General features: G+C 41.7%; 1 protein-coding gene across 2 annotated transcripts in view; it reads right to left on the bottom strand.

The window, feature by feature from the left end:
* Positions 1-20,509, bottom strand: part of ankrd11 (ankyrin repeat domain 11) — a 197,166-nt gene extending 176,657 nt beyond the window's left edge. For both annotated transcript variants that reach the window (XM_078544457.1, XM_078544458.1), the window contains exon 1: positions 20,340-20,509. The gene's annotated coding sequence lies outside the window, so the exon portion shown is untranslated. The remainder of the gene's footprint in view (positions 1-20,339) is intronic.
* Positions 20,510-21,638: the final 1,129 nt, after the last annotated feature.

Below are 21,638 nucleotides of genomic sequence, written 5' to 3'. Positions count from 1 at the left end.
CTCTCTAATTTTGGCATTAGCCCCCAGATGTTACTAAGGAGGACTTTGCATTGTTGACAGGGCTGAGATTGCGGTTATCGTTTCCAGTGCCTAGGTTGATACCAGGTGGTCCACCCGGTTTCATTCCTTTTTTTGTGACTTTGTAGCAGTTTGTTACAGCTGCTAGGCCATTTCAGAAGGCACTTAAGAGTCAGCCACACTGCTGGAGTCAGATATAGGCCAGACTAGGTAAGGACAACAAATTTCCTTCCCTAAAAGGACATTAGTGAGCTAGATGGATTTTTAACTAACTTGATTACTTTCTTTCATGATGTAAGAGAGGGTTGAAGAGGGTAATGAAGTTAATGTGGTGTATATGGTCTTCCGTAAGGCTTTTGATAAAGTGCCACATAACAAGCTTGTCAGTTGAGTTAAAGCCCGTGGAACAAAAGGGATGGTGGCAACTTAGATATGAAGTCCGCTAAGTGACAGGAAGCAGACAGTACTAACTGAAGGATGGTCCTCTTTGACAGCCTTCCATCTCATGAGACAATGGTTTATACCTTGGTGGTCAACTCAGTGTGGCTCAGAAGACCCATTCTCGCATGGCAGTCTCTGCCACATTTGCTGTGGATAAAGTCAGTGGGTTGAGAAGGTGCAGTATTGACTGGCGTGTGTTTTCTTTGGGGCCTGGAATACAAATTTCCACTAACCTTTCTGTGGAAGGGGTGCATCCTGATTTCATCCATCCGATGGAGATGTTGAGCCAGTCATCTGGCCAGTTAGCTTAGTCATCAGTATATGCTGTTATGGCGATGTATTATATGGAATATTAATTTGTCAACAGCTAGACATAATATAAATAGATTCTTTTTTTCAAAAGGACACTTCTGCTTAATAAACTTTTGCTAAACAAAGGACACCGGTCTACAGCAGCTACTATGTTTCTTTTGCAAAGGACACAGCTACATTATGGAGAGACAGTCTACAGAGCTCTCAGAGACAGTGGCTAAAATAAGACCAGATTGAAATCAGAGAGAGGTCATGTGAAAAAGAGGTAAAATATATGGGAATTGAACTGAGAGACAGACTGCCACAGGGATAGAAGGGGTAACCCTATCTCTCTTTCTCTGAAAGCTCTATCAAAGCTGAGCTGTTTGAGATTTGAAAACCCACCAGAAGATTTCATTGCTGCAAACCAAGCATTTTTAAAGGAGAAGGATTCCAAATGAACACCACTGTCTCCAAGAGAAAAGAGAATCAACATCCACAACTGCTCCAATGAGAAACCCAAGTACTGTAGAAAATAATCCTTCAGCTGCAAACAAGCAGCCAGACATTCCGAGAGTTTTTTTTTTAAAACCCGGCTTTGATTTTTACTTGGCCAAATTTTTAAGATCCGATACTCTGCAGAGTCATATTTGTTTTTGCATGCTTGAGGGAATTGTGCGTGTGCTGTTTTTGCGTTAGTGAGTAGTTGAACATATTTGTACATTTTAAACCTTTTGTTAATGATTTCTGCATCTTTGCCAGAGTGAGTTTTAGCAATACTTGTTAACTTAAGAAACCTGACTGGCTCATTTCTTACACTGAGCTACACACACCTAAGTATATATATTGGTCACATCACCTTTTTATATTCAAATTCTGTTATAACCAACCCAGGAGTGGGACAAAGAGAGGAGTCAGTTCACCCCTCCTGACATGGTTATAGTAGCCTCCTTCTCTGCTGTAACCATTTTATGATTCTATTAAGCTAATGAATCTGGTTACCTGGCTGCTCAAGTCATTTCACTTTTAAAAAAATTGCCTAAAGCACAAAACAGTTCAGTTTGAAAGGAACTATGTAGAAACGAAAGTGTAATAGGTTTTTCTGAAATCATTTTTTAAAGATGAGGAGCTGTTCCAGTGAAGCATCTTTACAACCTTTCGGACTCAAAACTGAACTCAACAATTTTATATCTTAAGCACAGCTCCCACTTCTTTTGGGCAATTGGTGCTGCTAATGATACTGCTTTCGCCACATACAGGTCCTCTAGGCCCATCTTTTGCTTCTTTACCTGTCCACCAGCTTTGGCCGTGTTGTCGCTTAATCACTCTCGACTTTCACCCACCTTCTCTTTTGTTCTTTCCTCGCCTACAAACCCCTATCCCCATCTTAGTATCTGCTTAAAAATGTTACATCTCTAGCCTTCTCCAGTTCTGGCAAAAAAGGTCACTGACCTGAAATGTTACCTCTCTTTCTCACTCCACAGATGCTGTCTGAACTGCTGGGTTTTTTAAACATTTTCGATTTTACCGCTGTGACGTACAATCTGTATACTTGATTTAACAGGTTAGGCAAGAGATCTAGCATGAAGAATTAAAGAACATGCTCCAACCCAGCATTAAATTTGCTTTGGCATTGGTAAAGATAGCCAAAGGGTAACGAGCACATTACTTGAAGGATCTATACTGCACAAATTGAATTGTAAGTTCCTTGGCAACTACTGAGGCCTCCTGGAAGGTTATCTGGAAATGCATGAACGTATGCTTCCACTGAGATCGTCTGGGCACCCTTTATGAGTCATCAAAAAAGACTTAAAATTGCTGTTTTGAAGGCATTAAAACCCTTTAGAATACAAGGTATCAAAATAATCTGATCATTTTTATAACTTTTGCACCATTCCAAATTGATAACATGGCAGGGAAAGTGTACTTCCCACATTCCATCATGTAGTTTTTGTTTAAACTGTGATTAAATTTAAAGTTTGAAATTATACACTGAGTCATCAAACAAACTACTAGATTCAACAACAGAACAGTGATAGTGGGAGTGTGACTTGTGTTATGGACCAGAGAATGCATTCAAACACATGTTCACGGCACTGTGCTCCCACACAGAAAGCTTCTTTGCGCAGGTTTTTCACAAACTGTCTCCAAACATACGCCCACTCACAGGCACGTCAGTTTATTTGTTGGCAGATCACTTTTATAAGAGCGAGCTGTGGAACTTCCATTTCAAACCCTGAACCTCCATTTTTAATTTGGTCTCGCTTCCGAAAGTCAGTATTATAGCAGAATAAAACAGCAACCTTCATTTAAATCCTCACAGCAGCAAGAAGTCAAAAATAATTTAGTTCTGTAAATGGCAGCAAGGTGATGACGTTCACATATTGTACATGGCTTGTAACCAGAATTCATTGCTCACAGGTGGCAATGCTTTGTCCCTTACTCAAGCCTGCACAGCTGGCTATTCTTGTTCCACCAAACTGCCTCCTCACTAAATCACACCTTGGTCTCTCCCTTATCCTTCTAGTAACTTATCCTCTTTCCATACCTTACAGTATGTCGACTGTCCTTTAAGATCTTCATTCTTTAATCATTCTTCAATTACATCTAGGAGGTTGTCCAAATTATGACCCCTCAATTAATGCACCGAATGATTCCTTAACTTCTGATTTTAATTACCGTTTCAACTCCCCTTACCCCCTTTCCTCTGACTTCACTACCCTAATTCCCCAAAAACACTGCCCCGATCTAGCCTCATACATGGCCACACTACTGACCTTGCCACCTCACATAACCGCAATATTGCTATAGTTTCTATCACTAGTATCCCGGAATACCCTCGTATTGCCTTCCAAACGCATTTCCTTCTGCATACAAACTCGGAACTAAAAGATCTTCCTCGAGTCATTTATAACTGCACTTTTAAACTCCCAACTTTGGCTTTCCATTTGCCAACATATTTTACACTTATATTCCCTCACCTCCACCTTTGAAACCCTCGTTTTGAGAAAAATCTTGATACTATCTCCCATCGCTACCTTTCCCACAATATCAATCTCATCTTCGAATTATATCTGATAAACAACTGGCTGAGCCATCCATCACTGCGTCTCATTCTGCTCTGCCAAAACCACCCACTACTCTGAAACGAAAACAAAAAATGCTGGAAAAACTCAGGTCTGACAGCACCTGTGGAGAGGCAAGTGATAACATTTTGAGTCCGTAAGACTCTTCTTCAGATCTAAAAACCCACTACTCCAGTCAGTCATCCTAGGAGAGCAAAAACAAGCCCCAGCTTCTTTACGCCACTAGCGACTGTCTCTTTAACCCTTCTCCTGTATTCCCTCCAACCTCGCCTCCAACATTAAGCACAAAGGAGGATCTGGATTTCTTTCTTTTGGGAATCAAGACCAGCTGTATCTGCTGCATCATCCCTCCAAGCCGAACGTTTTCCTTGTTCTACTCTAATCTACACTGGGATCCTGTATCCTCCTCTGGTTTCTCTCCAAGCTCATCTTGTCCACAAGATCCATCTCTGGCTTCCTTGCTCAATTGTATTAGACTACTGACTGTGCAAATTCCCACTTGCTCTCCGTGCTCACTGACATAGTTCTTTCTTATGTACTTTTCCCTCTCCTTTTTAAAACCATGTAATCATCTCTCAGAAAACTCTAGGTCCCCTGTACTTATAAACTTCCATCCCATCTCAACATCCTTAAGTCAGTCAACATGCCATTTTGCAAATCCATGCTCATCTTTCCCAAACTCCATGGCTGAACCTCCACAATCATGTGTATTCCCCTGTTACAGCACCCAGATAATGTCAGTGGGAGTCACAGGTGACATCTGTGATAGTAAACATGGTTCATGTGAATGCTCCTTCAATGGCAGTAACAATCTTTGTACCAGCTGATAAAGTGTTGCTCCTATACAGCAGGGACAGATTGGTTGGCACAAAGAACATGACATCAGAGTGCAAAAGTTGAAAATTTGGTGCAAGTAGGAAAGAGTGGGCAGTGTCTAACTAAAATTTAGTTTAACTTATTGAATTTAACTTAGAACATTTTAAAACTGTAGAACAGCAATTTAATCAGCACTCAACAGAAACTGCCCATCAATGGCAGTTCACAGTCAATCAGCTCTAAATCTAAGTTCTGCAAACCTGCCACATCCAGTAGTTGGTAAATGGCGGTGGACAACTGAACAATTGACTGGAGGCAGCAGCTCCACAAATATCCCCATTCTTGATGGCAAAGTCCAGCACATCAATGCAAAAGGCAATGCTAAAGCATTTGCAACTATCTTCAGCCAGAAGTGCCGAGTGGATGATCCATCTTCTCGTCCTCCTGTGGTCCCCAGCGTCACAGGCACCAGTCGTCTTTAATCAATTCAATTCACTCTACGTGATATCAAGAAACAGCTGAATGCAATGGATACTGCAAAGACTATGGGCCCCAACAACATTCAGACAATAATAATGAAGACTTGTGCTCCAGAACTAGCAGCACCCCTGGCCAAGTGTAGCTTCAACATTAGAACCTACCCGGCAATGCAGAAAATTGCTCAGGTATGTCCTGTCCACAAAAAGCAGGGCAAATCCAAACCAGCCAACTACCACTCCATCAGTCCCACCCTCGATCAAAGATATGGGAGGGGTCATCGATAGTGCTATCAAGCGAAATTTACCAACAACTTGTTCACTGACACTCAGTTTGGGTTCCTCCAGAGCCACTCAGCTCCTGACATCATTACAGCCTTGGTTCAAACGTGGACAAAATAACTGAGCTCCAGGGGTGAGGTGAGAGTGGCTGCCCTTGACATAAAGTCAGCATTTAACCAAGGGTAGCATCAAGAAACCTGAGCAAAACTGGAGTCAATGGGAATCAGAGGGAAAACTCTCTGCTGGTTGGAGTCATACTTAGCACTGAGGAAGATGGTTGTAGTTGTTGGGGGTCAAATATCTCAGTCCCGTGATATCGCTGCAGGAATTCCTCAGGGTAGTGTTTTTTAAAAAAAATTTGTTCACAGGATGTGGACAGCGCTGGCTAGGCCAACACTTATTGCCCATCCCTAATTTCCCTTCAGAAGGTGATGGCGAGCTACCTTCTTGAACCGCTGCAGCTCATGGTACACGCAGGGTGTTGTTAGGGAGGGGGTTTCTAGGAGTTTGACCTAGCAACAGGGAAAGAACGGTGATATTTTCCCATCAGGATTGAGAGTGGCTTGGAGTGGAACTTCCAGGTGGTGGTGTTTCCTTGTCCTTCTAGGTAGCAGCAGTCATAAGTTTGGAAGGTGCTAAGGAGCCTTGGTGAATTTCTGCATTGCATCTTGTAGATCGTACACACTGCTGCCACTGCCCTGGTGGTGGAGGGAGTGAATGTTTGAGGATGGGGTGCCAATGAAGCGGGCTGCTTTGCCCTGGATGGTGTCGAGCTTCTTGAGTGCTGTTGGAGCTGCACTCATCCAGCAAGTGGAGAGTATTCCATAACACTCCTGGCTTGTGCCTTGCAGATGGTGGACAGGCTTTGGGGGGTCAGGTGTTGAGTTACTCGCCACAGGATTCCTAGCCTCTGACCTGCTCTTGTAGCCACTGTATTTATATGGCTTGTCCAGTTGTTTCTGGTTAATGGTAACCTCAGGATGTTGATAGCAGGGGATTCAGTGATGATAATGCCATTGAATGTCAAAGGGCGATCCCTTGTTAGTGAGCTGGTGATTGCCTGGCACTTGCGTGGTGCAAAGGTTACTTGCCACTTGTCAGCCCAACTCTGGATATTGTCCAGGTCTTGCTGCATTTGGACATAGACTGCTTGAGTGTCTGAGGAGTTACAAATGGTGCTGAACATGGTGCAATCATCAGCGAGCATCCTCACTTCTGACCTCATGGTGGAAGGAAGGTCATTGATGAAGCAGCTGAAGATGGATGGGCCTAGGACGCTACCCTGAGGAACTCTGCAGTGATGTCCTGGAGCGGAGATGACTGACCTCCAACAACCAGAGCCATCTTCCTGTGTGCTTGGTATGACTCCAACCAGCAGAGAGTTTTCCCCGATTCCCACTGACTCCAGTTTTGCTGGGGCTCCTTAAAGCCACACTCGGTCAAATGCTACCTTGAGGTCAAGGGCAGTCACTCTCACCTAACCTCTGGAGTTCAGCTCTCTTGTCCATGTTTGAACCAAGACCCAAACATCTTCAGCTGCTTCATCATGACCTCCTCTCCATCATAAGGTCAGAAGTGTGGATTGTTAATAGGAATTAAGTCAGTTGATGCAGTTGAAACCAATACACAGAGCTTTTTTTTTAAATAGAGAGTGTTTATTGCCTTTGTTCTGTGTCCCAGCTCTCCTCATATACAATCAGTGTCCCAGCTCTCCCCATTTATGTGTGCTCCAAGTATTAAACAATGTTCTTCGCTAGTGTATCCTAACAATACAATTAACATACCATTAACAGAGATGTTTGCTAACTACTGCACAACGTTCAGCACCATTCGCAATGACTCAGATTCTGAAGCAGTCCACATTCACATGCAGCAAGACCTGGACAACATTCAGACTTGGATTAAAGTAGCAAGTAGCATTCATGCCACACAAGTGCCAGGCAATGACCATCTCCAAAAAGGGAAAATCCAACCATCTCCCCAGGACATTCCATGGCATTACCATTGCTGAAAGCCCCACTATCAACATCATGGGGGTTTCCATTGACCAGAAACTGAACTTGGCCAACCATATTAATATTGTAGCAAGAAGAGGTCAGGAATTCTGCAACAAGTAACTCACCTCCCGACACCCCAAAGCCTGCCCACCATCCACAAGGCACAAGTCAGGAGTGTAATGGAATACTCTCCAATTGCCTAGATGAGTGCAGCTTCAACAACAGTCAAGAAGCTTGATACCATCCAGGGCAAAGCAGCCCACTTAATTGGCATCCCATCCACCACCTTCAACATCCACTCCCACCACCACTGACGCACAATGGCAGCAGTGTGTACCATCTGAAAGTTGCACTGCAGCAACTCACCAAGGATCCATTGGCAGCGCCTTCCAAAAGCATAACCTCTACTACCTAGACGGACAAGGGCAGCAGTAGTATGGGAACACCACCATCTGCAAGTTCTCCTTCTAGCCGCACAACACCCTGACTTGGAACTATATTGCCGTTCCTTCGCCACATGTACTGCAACGGTTTAAGGCACCAATTCACCATCACTTTTCTAAAGAGCAATTAGGGATGGGCAATCAATGCTGACCTAGCCAGCAACACTCTCACCCTATGAAAGAATGTAAAATAAAGTTGATTGACTAGGTGCCAATAACTGCCAATTCAGCTTCCTGCTCACAACTGTAACTTTGGTGTGGCTGAAAAAGTGTACAAAATAGAAAGTATGTGTTGAAGCAGACTGGTTGCCAAAGTGGTGCACCATAAAGAAAGAAAAAAAGTTGGGAATTTGGTGCAAGTGGGAATTCAGAGGACAGAGGAAAGGAAGTGCTGCTTTTTACCTTCAATGTTAGCAGCCATTTGTGTAAGTCGATGCTTTTTTATCCGGTGTTTTAATGCAAACACGTGTAGAGATAAAGAAAACATTTAAAAACAAACTAAAAGGGATATAAACATAGGTTAGATATGGCAGAGCAGGACTTTGTGGGCAGCAGGAGTGTCCTGAGTTAATGCAGTTGCAGTCATGTCTCAGTGTTGAATCTCTCCAGCTCAAAGTCACTGAGTTAGAACGTGAATTGGAGACACTCCAACACATAAGGGAAGGAATGCAGTATCTGGACAGTTTGCTCCATACTTCCATCACACATCATAGGAAGGTGTAGTTTCAGAAGGGGGTGGTGTGACTGATAGCATAAAGAGGGGAACAAGGAAAGATAGAGAACGAGGATCTGCAAAAAATACTACTATACAACAGGTACAGTGCTCTTGCCACTCTGAGGATAAGGTTAAAGATGGTCAGAATGATAGCCAGAAAGCAGACCTGGAGGAGTGGGATGGGAAGCATCATATGGTGGGGATTCACTAATTAGGGGGAACCAGAGAATCCTGAATGAGCAAGAATCCCACATAGCATGTCACTTGCCTTGTGTCAAGGTGAGGGACATTTTGAACCAGCCTGAAAAGATATTAGATGGATTCAGTCATCATGGTCCTGTTTGGAGAATGGAAGGGGCTAGGAGCCAACTTAAAACAACAGGGCCTCAAGGGTTATAATCTCTTGATTACCATGCAATTCACATGCAAATTAGAGTAGGGATAAACAAATTAGGAAAAATATGTGGCTGAAGGAGCAGTGGGGGAAAAGAGGGATTCCTGGCATCAGTTTAGAGGTAGGAAGGAATCGTACCATTGGGATGAGCTCCACCTGAACTGGGCTGGAACCAGGGTCCAACAGTAAAAAAAATAAACCGGACTGTCACAAGTGCTTAAAGCAGTAAATAAAAGTGGTGGAGAGAGGGCACAGATAGAAAAAGTAGTATTAATAGTTCAAAAACAACAAAAGCAAACAGTCAGAAATTATGCTTTAAACAATACAGGTAAAGAGAAAACTAAAAAATGTTAAAGTGCATAAACCAGAAGAGACAAATAAGAAACATGCAAGTATAACATGAGAGATGAATAATGGGTTACAGTACATGGCCCAAATAAGTGTTCCTCATCAACGCAGAGTATAAAAACCAAACTTAATTAATTGCACATGCAAATTCAAGTTGGAGAACAAGTTATGGCAGAAATTACTGAGACATAGCGCATGATGGTCAGGACTGGAAACTAAATGCATCAGGTTATAAGGTCCAGAGAAAACAGGGAAAATGGTAGAGTGGACAAGTAGCCTTAGTGATAAAGAATGAAATCACTTCAATGATGAGAAGACAGAACAAGAGATAAGCAAACTGTTAAGGCTTTACAGATCGAATTAAGAAATTTTAAAAATTTAAAACTATAGTGGGTGTTGTGTATAGGCCCCCTAGTAGCAGCTATAAAGTGGTAGCTTACATTAATGCAGAGACTAGACAAGAATGTAGAAAAACAGTGGTTTTAAGGGAGGATTTTAACTTGCATAAAGATTGGGGCAAGCAGGCAAGCACATGTTGGAAAGGTAGTGAAATTCTTGAGTGCAATTGATTATGGTAGGTTATGCTTGACAAACCAGATTGATTTTTTTTGGAAGAGGTGACCGAAGTGGACAGGGGAATGTCTCTGGACATTATTAAATGCCTTCTGGAAGTCTATATTAATAAAGTCTCTAGTAAGAGACTGTTGGCAATGGTCTGTACTTCTACCTCAACTATCCACCCTATTTATCAATGACTCAGATGATGGGTTAGAAAGCCACATAACCAAAGTTGCCAATGACACAAAGATACTCAGCACTGTAAGCAGTGTAGATGAAAACAAATTATAAAAGAATTGATACAGAGTAGATTAAATGAATGGACAAAGCTACAGTAAATGGATTTCAATGCAGACAAATGCGAGGTCATCAACATTGGACCTAAAAAGGATAGAATTGGGGACTTTCTTAATAATAAAAGGCTAAAAGCAGCAAGAGGTCCAAAAAGACTTGAGGGTCCAGGTGCTAGATATTAATATGTCATGAACAGGCACAGAAAACAAATCAAAATGGCTGAGGATCGGTGGCCTTGATGAGCATACAAGAAATAGGGGCTGGAGTAGGCCACTTAGCCTTTTGAGTCTGCTCCACCATTCAATAGGTTATCAATATCTAGAGGACTGGAATACAAGGGAGTGATAATGTCAGCAGATGGGCAACAAATGCTGGTCTTGTTGGTGATACCCACATCCCATAAAATAATAAATAAAAAAAGCCCTGGTTAGATCACACCTGTGTGCAGTTCTCAACATCAGATCTTAGGAAGGATGTACCCTGGAGGGTGCACAGAATAACTTTAGTAGGATGGACTCCAAGGACTGAATTATGAGGAGAGATTACACAATCCAGGGTTGCAGTCCTTGAAATTTACAAAGCTAAGGGGCGATTTGATCAAAGTTTTCAAGGTATTAGCGGGAACAGATAGGGTAGATGGAATTTATTTCTACTCGTTGGGGAGTGCAGAACTGGGGACTACCATCTGAAAATTATGGTCAGAACTTTGTACGCAGTGCTGCTTCCTAATTTCATTCAAAGGGTAGAAGAAGAATGGAACTCCCTCAACAAATGGAAACTGATGCTAGGTCAAATGGTAACTTTTAAATCTGAGATTGATAAAGGAAGTACTTCGAATTAGATTGCAGATCAACAATGATCACGTTGAATGGCAGAATAGGTTTGAGGAGTAAGTGGCCTACTTCTGCTCTGGTCTTCCTATGCTCCCACAACCTGTGCATTAAGGTAACACTCACTGGACATGAACACAGAATTCAATGCTGGAACTTCAGTCTCCATTCCCCAGGGCAGTTGAACTCTCTACTTTCCAAGTCAGCGGTGGGGTGTTGCTACTATAACATCAAAGGCTCACTGTTACAGCACTTGGGGTTAGGAAAGAAAATTTGGCCAGTGTCCCCATTTTGATTGTTTTCCAATTGTAGTTGTCGTGTAACAATCTGTATCCAGGCCAAATGAGGACTGTATTGGCTGTAGCGCCCTCCATGATTGGACAGCTGTTTACTCTCACTGTCAAGGGTCACATGAATAATGCCCACTTGGGAAAGATAAAACCAGCTACCACTACCCATGGAGCTGAAGTTCTTTTTATCCCTCCAGCGAATGATGCACCGCCTGAATCATCAACGTTTCACAACCACCTACAAGAAACATGTCTGGAGAATGGCAGAATTCTCGCCACTGGCCTGAATAGGTACAACTGCAACAGGACTTATGTTCAATGACATAGACAAAGCAATCTGCTCGATTGGCAGACAACTCAGTAGCCTAAACAATGAAATCACTTCACCACTGATGCATTGTAGCTGCAATGTGTATTATCTACAGAACCCACTGCAGCAACTCACCAAGGCTCCTTCGGAAACACTGCCAAACCAGTGACTTACGCCATCTGAAAGGGCAGCAGCTGCTTGGCAACACCATCCCCTCCAAGTTCCACTTCGAGTCACACATCATTCTGATATTTACGTAGATCATACAGCACAGAAAGAGGCCAACCAGCCTGACTAGTCTTCACTGGTGTTTATACTTCACACAAGTTCATCTCACCTCTGCCTTTCAGCATGTCCTCCTATTCCTTATATTTCTCTAGAACTCATCTAAGCTATTTGCCTCCCCTGTGGTACTGGGTTTCACAGTCTAGCCACTCTAAGTATAGAAATTGCTTCTCATTTTCTCCTCAGATTAATTGGTATCAATTTTGTATTTACAGCCCTTACTTTTAAATTCTACCACAAATGGAAACATTAATTCCACATCCAACCCTGTCCAAACCATTCATAATTTTAAAAGACCTTTCAGATATCTTCATGTTTTTGGTTTCCTTTAAAAAAAACCTAAATTTGTTTGATATTTCCTAACAGCTGTAATCTCTCAGTTCTGGTAGCATCTATGTAATTGTTTTGCATTTTCTACAGTGTTTTTTCTATGTTCTTTTTATAGCATAGAGACTACAACTGTGAACAGTACTCCAAGTGCAGTCTGCTCAGGGTCCTTTCCTAGTTCAACATAAAACTTTATTATTTTGAATTCTTTAGAGCTTTAATTGTTTGGCTGACTGCTATGCTGTTTTTAAATATTGTCCACCTGTATCTCTATCATTCTGCTCTTCCACCTATGCACTTTAGCTTCTAAAAGTCTAAGTGATGTTTCCATTTTTCCAACCATATTTATCATCTCACGTTCATCTGTGTCAAAGCTTATTTCCTACTTAACTGCCCAGCCTACCAGCTTTCTAATGCCCTCCTTCTATTATGTTGCATTTTTCCTCAGTGTTAGTAATGGCCCAGGTTTAGTATCATCAGCAAATGATGATAATAGTTACTTGTTCCCAGGTCCAAATCATTAATGTAAATTACAAATAACAGTAGTTCTAACACTGATTCCAACAGAACACTGCTTTCTTCCCATCTGAATAGCTACCTTTACCCCTAATTTCTACGTTTTCATATGCCCTTTATGAATTCACATGCCCTCTCTTTTGTCATCAGTCTACCATGTGGTACCTTATTGAAAGTCAATTGAAAATACAAGTGTACCATAGCTAGTACATTAACCATGTATAACCTTTCCACTACCTCTTCCGATAATTCTCTGGATTAGTTAAACATGTCCTAGCCTTTCAAAAGCGCTGAGGCCCACAAAACATTTATGGTCAAATTCATATAACTAACTAATTCCACCATCTCATTCACCCCTCCCCTGCCATCCCATGTCATTCCACCCTCCCCGCCCACCTTTCCACATCATTGCTCCCATATCATGCCCATCCTTCTCATACCACCCCTCCACTGCCATTCTCACAATCCCACTTCTCCAGTGCCATTCTGTTGCTTCCCATGCCTATGATTCCACCCTTCGAGTGCATTCCTCCCATGCCACCCACATGCCATGCCATTCTTCCCACGTCATCCTCATCCCAATCCAATCCATCCTTTCCATGTTACCCCTCCAATGTGAACTGTGACCCACAAAACACTTGTGGTCAAATCAGTGGCTTTACTGCAAGAGTACTTCTTTAAATATAGGGTTTCTAATAAAGGCTTCATCGGAATCAAGACTTCTCACTCTGGAAAAAGCTACATAAAAGCTGTCCATGTCCAAACACAGGGCAATGAACATAAATACAAATTTTGGCCTTGTTACACGCTTATAGTTATAGAATATTAAAGTCTATATGAGAGCAGATTTCACCAAGTTGAAAATGCAGTTTTACATCTAATGAACTCAATATTATTCGAGGAATAAAAACTCAATTTCCCCAAAATCTGCCATTATAATTTCAGGATAAAAGGAAACAGCTTCCTTACAAGTGAACAGGGCTGTGTTAACCCAACTTGAATACAATTATGCAGCTCTACCTTGAGGCCTTTTCCTGCCTGGTTGATGCTCTGAAACTACAAAGCTGAGAAAATATTTTAAGAGCTTCCATCTCACCAAGAATACTTCAGGCCAATCCACATCCAACAACCTGCTCTAAAAACTCTGCTCACATTTTGACACCTGGGACAATCCACAACATTCTAAAATAACCAACAATGTTCTAAATAAAACAACCCCAACATTCTAAACAAAAGTCAATTTGCCCTATCTCCTAATGTAAGTGGATCCTATAAAAATTTCCAGGATCTGGATTCAGATCTTCACCAAAAACCAATTTCTTCTTTGGACCATTCCCTGTGTATCAAGTTTCATTGAAAACTGCCCATTAGTTGAGATGTACTATTTACAAACAGGCAAAATAAACTAACAAAACAGGGGTGAAAACATAGCTCTGCCCATCTTCGCTGGCAGAGGTACCTACCAATCTTGCTCCATCACAAAATCCTCATTTAACATTCAAGTTTCATAGCAGCATTAAAAGAGCTCTTTCGAGTCGAAGCTTGAATGGTGGCACGCCCATTGGAGTTAGACTGTGTAGAACTGGAGGGGAAAGACTGTTATTATATTCTTCACCTACAGTCAACACTGATGTATGCTTTTAACTCATCTGACCACTTTTCTATAACTTTTCTTTCAAATCTAGTGAATCTTCATTTTTAGCATAAAGAATAGCTTTTGAATACATCAATGCTTTCACCAAATAGGGAATTAACACAATTTGAATCCTGGAAAATTAATCCCCTGGTACTTCAATTAAATCTCCCAATTTTCCATCCCTTGAATCTGACCCTAAATTGTACCCCAGCAATCTTCCTTCAATCTTCAAAAGTTCATTGTCAAAAAACAAATTGGCCACCCTGTGCTTAAGGGTGAACGATACTCTCACTGCTTCCTCCCCCAAGGACCATATACCTTGCTCCAGGTGCCTTGTACAAGATGGATCCAAAAAACTGTTATACTAGGTCTGCTCAGTACCAAAATATTGCAGTAAAGTTTTGAAATTAATTAACTAGTCAGTTCCAGGCACCACCCATCAGAGGCACCCTTTAATCTGACCAATCAAAACAGTCCAGATAAAGAAAAACAGTGCATCATTATTACAGGTTTTCTATCTCTAGATGCTCTTACATCACCACTTACAGCATAGATTTCAACATCTTTCCTACTGAGGACATACACCATCATTCTTTCAACATCACTGGATCAAAACTCTGGAACTTGCTACCTAATATTATTGTGAGAATACCTTCACCACATAGGTCACAAGATGGCACCAGCAGAATAAAGGGCAACTAAAAAAGGTAATAAATCCAGTCAGCAATGCCTACATTGAGAAATATTTTTTGAATTTTTGTTCTCCTCTTGAATGAAAGTAAAAATGGACATTTGAAGGAATTAAAGGGTAGCATTGAAAGCATTCATAGATGATGAAATTAGCACTCTCCAGGACCTTTGGGTTGGTGATCTTTTCCTGCCCAGAGATGCCAAGGATATACCTGAGACAGCAAGAGGGAAACTGTTCAGCCTTTTCTACTGCCTTGCATATCTTATCCAGATCTCACTACACACAGGATTGGTAGACACACAATTTGGTTTTCTCGGTCAGATTGCTTTCGTTCCACACACACATTTACTCAGCTTGGACAAAACAACTGCAGTTTTTGCAATGCGTTTTGATTTCAGCATCAAGTGACAGATCACTAGCGATTGTGGAACTAACAACCACCTCCAGTATCACATTGTCAGTGTTGTTAGATGGCAAAATTGCAACATCATGGACCATAACATTTGTCTCCTGATGATCAAACCAAATTGCAGATGAGAGAGTTATGTCCATTCACCGCTGAAGGTGTTCCTCAGTTTGGAATGCTAATGCTGCATCCTCAATGTAGAACAATTGTCTGATGAGGTCTTGGTGCACTCATCTTGGATCTTAGATATGCAAGGCTGAACAGGTTTCCATCAGTTCTGATATGTAAGTAAACACCAAAGACATATGACAGCAGCAAAGAGAAGAATATGCCAGTGTCAGTGCCATAAGATACTGTTTGACCCCACTGCGGATCTCAAAAGGTTCTAACGTTGCCCCATCATAGCTGACCTTACCCATCGCGTTATCACGAAAAGACATCACACTGAGCAGCTTCAGTAGGCAGCCAATTTTCTAGAGCAGCTTGAATAGTCCGCCTCTGCTCACATGGTCGAGTGCTTTGGTGAGATCAACAAAGGCCATATGTAGTGGTCTCCTTTGGCAGCTGCACGAGAAATGCCATGATCAGACTAAGATCATCACGTCAACTGTAGATCTTCCGGTATTGAAACCACACTGGGAATTCATAATAGATGCGTTCAGCCAGATTCTGCAGTGTGACAAGGGCAACATGGGTAAATATTTTTCCCTTGTTCTTGTACAGGGTCACAATCTTTGCATCATGCTTATGCTGGGGGACTGCCCCCTCCTCTAGCAGAGACATATGCTGATGCTGCAAGAGTGCTGATTTCCCATGCTTGATGAGTTCAGGCAGTATAGCATTAGCCCCTCAAGCTTTGCCAATGGCAAACAAGTCAATAGCTTTGCTAAGCTCCTCCACTGTGGGTTCGATATCCAGCTCTGCCATGCCAGGCAGGCCTTGTGGCCTCAGTGACAAATGTTCTCCCTAGAGCACAACTCAAGGTAATGTTCCAGCCATCTCTCCAACTGTTTACTGCAATGGATGATGATCTCCCCTGCCTTTGTTTTCAATGGAGCCATTTCCTTTGCTCATGCCTTTATTTCTTCCTACATGCCCCTAGCATTCCACGTCAAAGGACATCTTGATATGCCGGCAAAGTTAGAGCCAGTAGTCACTGGCACACCACCTAGCAGTCTGTTGGACTTTACTTTGAGCAGCTCTTAGTGCATTCAGCATCTTCTTGCTCGGATCTCTTGTAATTAATTAGATGAACCGCTTAGCTTTAATGACAGGTTCCATTACAGTGATGTTAGCCTCAAGCCAGTCAGCATTTTTCCACGCTTGCTTCCCATATGTTGAGAATGCAGCATTGTAGATGGTATCTCAAAGTATGTTCCATTTCACCTCTACACTCTGTTGGGGGAATGCGGGAGAGCGCCTGCCTGATTGAATCGAGGAACTGTTGGTTTTTATCTGGATGGGCAGTACGGCTGACATTGATACAAGGACCACATTTCTGCTTTGAATGAAAAACCTTCAAGGATTGCATCCTAATCCTGGTGCACACCAGGGAGTGATCTGTATCACAGTTAGTGCTGTGTGTTTACACTGCTGTTCAGAGAGTCACGTCCGGTGATGATCAGATCCAGCTAGTGCCACTGCCCTGATCTAAGATGTTTCCTGGATACCTTGTGGCATTGTGTTCAACCACAATTTCCCATCCACTTGCAAAAAGTCTGAAGAGAAACTCCTCCAATAAAAGAAATTACCTAAGCCAGAAAAAATCAAACATTAAAAAGGCTCACCACATTGTACGCATACTGAAAGTGAAATGTGTAATGAGACAAAAAAATAAATCAAGGGTTTTTTTGTAGCACAGTGGTTTAGCATATTTAGGTTCCAATGCCTGATGTCACACCTAGAAATCTTTTGCATGCTAAGGACATAAATGCATCAGAAGGAGATGGTGCACCAAGTCAGGTCAAGCTTCTCTCATGCTAACATTTAATTTGTATAGACGTTAGCCTTTGACAACTTTAACCTTGGTGAAGATTGTAATCCAAATGGAGTTCACAAACACAATGTGAAAAGACCTAATGCTCCCCTGCCTTCAATCTTCCACAAAGTTTATGGGAAACCCTAAACTCTATCTGGACAAACCGTAGCACATGCAGACATTTGATTAACAAATGGAAAATGAAAACTCTAACTCGAACAGGCCATGGAACACGCAACTGAACACCCAATTCACAAGCACGCAGTAGGCATCACTGTGATACACTGTACAACTCTTGTCGCAATTATCAGGCTTAACCACATGAGTGTAAAATTTAGTTACTGTTCTACATCTATATCAGTCATAAGAAATGAGAAAGTTTTACTTATGACTACAAGAAACTACTTGGACATACTTTTAATCACACTTTTACAGCAGCACTGCCAAATGCCAAAAGTCACCCACTCGCCCATAATTGAGTTCACTTATGGGCACAATTAAGTAAAAGGTAAAACATTTAAAGGTAATTTGCACAAATTTATTATGGAGCTGAGAAGGCTACATTTCTATAACATTCCAAATGTCAATAAAAACTTAAACTGGGGGCATGCACAGTCCTTAAAAAAATACAAACCAATGTAATGACTTAATTATAATCATTTTGAGGATTAAACTTGCCCCCATTTCAAATTTTAGATGAGTTATGTGCCTTCACTTGACACCATTACTGGTAGCTAAATTACTAACAATCCATGTCTAGCGCCAATAATCTATAAAGTTTAATTTTTAGGTGATCAATAATATTTATCTTTCCAAGGTCACTGTATTGCATGTGGGCTAAGTAGACTCTCACTGGTTTACTGCTTTCCTGAAATGTGATCCAATTTCCCAGGCAGCAGATGATTTTGTGACAGATGCAGCCAGCTCCCCAACACGGCTGCCATTTCAGCTGACCCACAGATAGATGGAAGAAAGGCGATACTGGTCCGCTAAGGAACAGGCAATTTCCTTTATGTTATGCAAATCAATTTTCTCCCCTGCTTTTGAAGATATTAAGTCATTGTTAGGGTATAATTCAACAGGCGTTGGTTGCTCTCCAGAGGTTTAGCAAAGTGGTTAATATTCATTTCTGAGCTTCAATAGTATCGGCAGGCAATTTGACTTCAGGACATGTCAGTCAAGCACAATCCAGTCCTCGCCAACACCCTCTTCTAGCAAGGGTCCGTAATGTAAACAGTAGTGCCCCTACCACTCCCAGAGCTGAGATGAGCCGTCTGAGCAGAGACTATGGATCAAATACAAAACATTGACCAATTTGTACTCAGTCATACCGGCAAGATATCAGGGAGGCAAACAGGTCATTTTCATAAAGCTCCCCACAATACCATAATGCATAAAGGCATCAATCTATGTACCACTAAGTCATAAGCCTGACTTCCGTGTTCTGCAATCTGTGTTGAGTTAGTTGATCTCAGGTGAGTGAACAACATAAGCGATAACAAAGGTCCTCTTAGTTAGAAGAGGCGGAGAAAAATAGATCAATCCAAAATTCCTACTAACAATTGCAATCCACTGACTTCTTGGCTGCAAAACAAAATGTGGTCATACTGGGAAGGAGAGGTATGGATTGATTGTAATGATTGTCAGTCACTGTCTGCCATGACAAAAGGAAAGGAAAAAATTCAAGATTCAAAAGAAAAGGATTATTTGCAAATCTTGCCTTGAATCACTTGTGTAAAAGCACTGCTTATTAATATACCAAGGCATAAACAATGGGAAGGCTCCAAGTTATCATGTCTGTAATGAGTTACCCAACTGCAACTTTATAAAGGTGATTGATTTGTTAGATAAACAAAACCAATGTCCCATTCCTGATCACTATCCAATGATTTCTGGAAAGTCAAGTGAAGTCACCTTAAAAACTCAGCTTTAACCTTCAACATTTAGCATCGTGAAAAAGGTGCACTTAGACCAGTTTTTAGGAGGATCATTCACCTACAGAACCTAATCAAGCATTACAGAATTTAAGAAAGGGAGAAACATTGGGGGGGGAAGAAGAGAGCGGAGGAGGAAGAAGAAACAGATATTTGTTCTGTTCTACGCTCAAAACTAAAAAAAACCAAGTCACAGAAGCTACATTTCAAATGTTAGCTTGAGAGTTAAATTCTGTACTTCATTATCTTATTTCTGAGGATCTCGAACACAAGGGTCAATTAAAATATCATCCACATTCATTAAATAAAAGCAGTAGCCAACTAATCGGAACATAATTTCTCAAACATTCAGCCTTCTCCAAGCAGTGGAAATTCCTCCTCTTCAAATGCAGCAAAGGCTGCGTTTTTTTCCAATTAGGAAATTATACCATGTAGGCACATTTTCTAATATTTTTGAGAAGAAAACTAGGTAAATTGATGCGATGTTTGTGTTTCCACATTCGAGCAAATTTAAAGTGACAGCGAATCAACATATTCACAATGAATCGTAATCAGATTAACTGAATGAAGGTAAAATGTCTTCTATAAACTGTCGATATAAGTTTGCCTCATGTACATTAAAAAAAACATTTCATTCGTCCCTAACAGAACATAATTCCAGTCGAATGAAATCTGGATTTATACCTGAACAACACTGCAGAAACAAAGTACCACAAATAATCGAAAAACGCAATCGATCGCATGTTGCGTGTAGCTGTGAACCTTTAGTAAATATCGGCAAACTAGTGAACACGTAAAAAAAAACCAATCTTTCCTGCTCAGGAAACGTGGCTCAGGACTGTGAGCGCAGGAATGCAAACATATACACGTTTCCAACACAGTCTTTGTACTACAACAGTGAATGCAAATTATTTCAGGCTCTTATCTCTCTCTCTCTGCTGCCCTTTCAGTTTGCCGCAGTCCTTCCTTTCACTTACCGCTCCAGTGTGTGTGTGTGTGTGGGTAGTGGGGGAGGGGGCCCCACTGTCCTCACGCGAGTCCCAGGCTACCTTCTCCCATTCACGGTCCCACTCCGGGGCCCAGCCGAGTATTTTCAGCCCTCAATCCACACCGCTCCGATCTTGGCCGCAATGTTTTCCTCTTTTACTCCCCCCCCCCACCCCCCCCCAACCCAAAAAACCACCCACCCTCCCTCCCCCTCCCTTTCAACCTCCTTCGGAACAAATAAAACCTATCATAAGAACAAAGTCAAAGACATGTCCGGCGACTTTGGAGTTTAAGAGCAACCGCTTCCTGTCCGGCACAGCCACGAGAAAGGGACGAAAACAAAACGGACGCTTTAATTTAAGGAATATAATTTCGAAAACATTAGAAAAAAAACGTTTCCAAACGGCCTTTGACTTTCCGCGGGCCTGACTAAAACAACAGCTCCCATTGGTCCGCGACTGGTCACGCGATAGCCCAACCGACGAACGCTGTAACAAAGCTCCCGATTGGTTCAACCGTCTACCGGAAGTGTTCTTGTTTCCTTGCGGAGAAAATTTAACCAATTCTAAAACTATAACTTATTTTAGCTACCTATGAAATACACGATTTTTTTCCAGAGATAAATATGATAAACACCTTCGCTTCCGCACGTTGACCTCTGGCCTCACGATCCAGGGTCGGTTAAATCACGTGACTGGGTTGCCCTAGCCCAGTGTTGACGTCATCCTGACCCTCTCTCTGATGACTTTAGTTCTTCGCTTCCGACTTGATTGATTCTGTCCTTAGTATTTGCACAGGGAGGGTTTGCACCAAATTATCGACAGTTTCCGAAACTGCCTTGCTGGGTTAAAGTGAAAGTTTGTCCATAACGTGTACCGATATGAATTGAAAATAATCTCTTTGGAAATATTTTAATTTAACACCCGATATTAACGTTTTAACTTATTATTAGATATGTTTAAACAGCAGGATTTTGGACATGTTACATTGATATCCCCTGCGTAAGAAAATAGTCTTCTTCACTGTGGGGGCTTTGCTTTCTGGACATATAGTAGCAGGAAGTTGAAATCTGAAGAACAATATTAGGGAAGTGGAAGGGGAGCTGTGTAACAATCCAAAAACTTGCAGTAAATATAAACTGCCGCAATAGTTCAAAATGAAAATTACATTAAAAATTCCAAAGGAATGAACTCTTAATTTTAACCAACCACCCAGTGATTTTAGCTAACAGTTATGATCTTTCCAAATCAGCTCCCAATCTTAATCATGTTTTCAAGGGAACTGAAGGA

The sequence above is a fragment of the Cetorhinus maximus genome, chromosome 6, assembly GCF_964194155.1.
Source record: "Cetorhinus maximus chromosome 6, sCetMax3.hap1.1, whole genome shotgun sequence".
Classification (NCBI taxonomy): Eukaryota; Metazoa; Chordata; class Chondrichthyes; order Lamniformes; family Cetorhinidae; genus Cetorhinus; species Cetorhinus maximus.
This window is presented reverse-complemented; position numbering and strand designations above follow the sequence as displayed.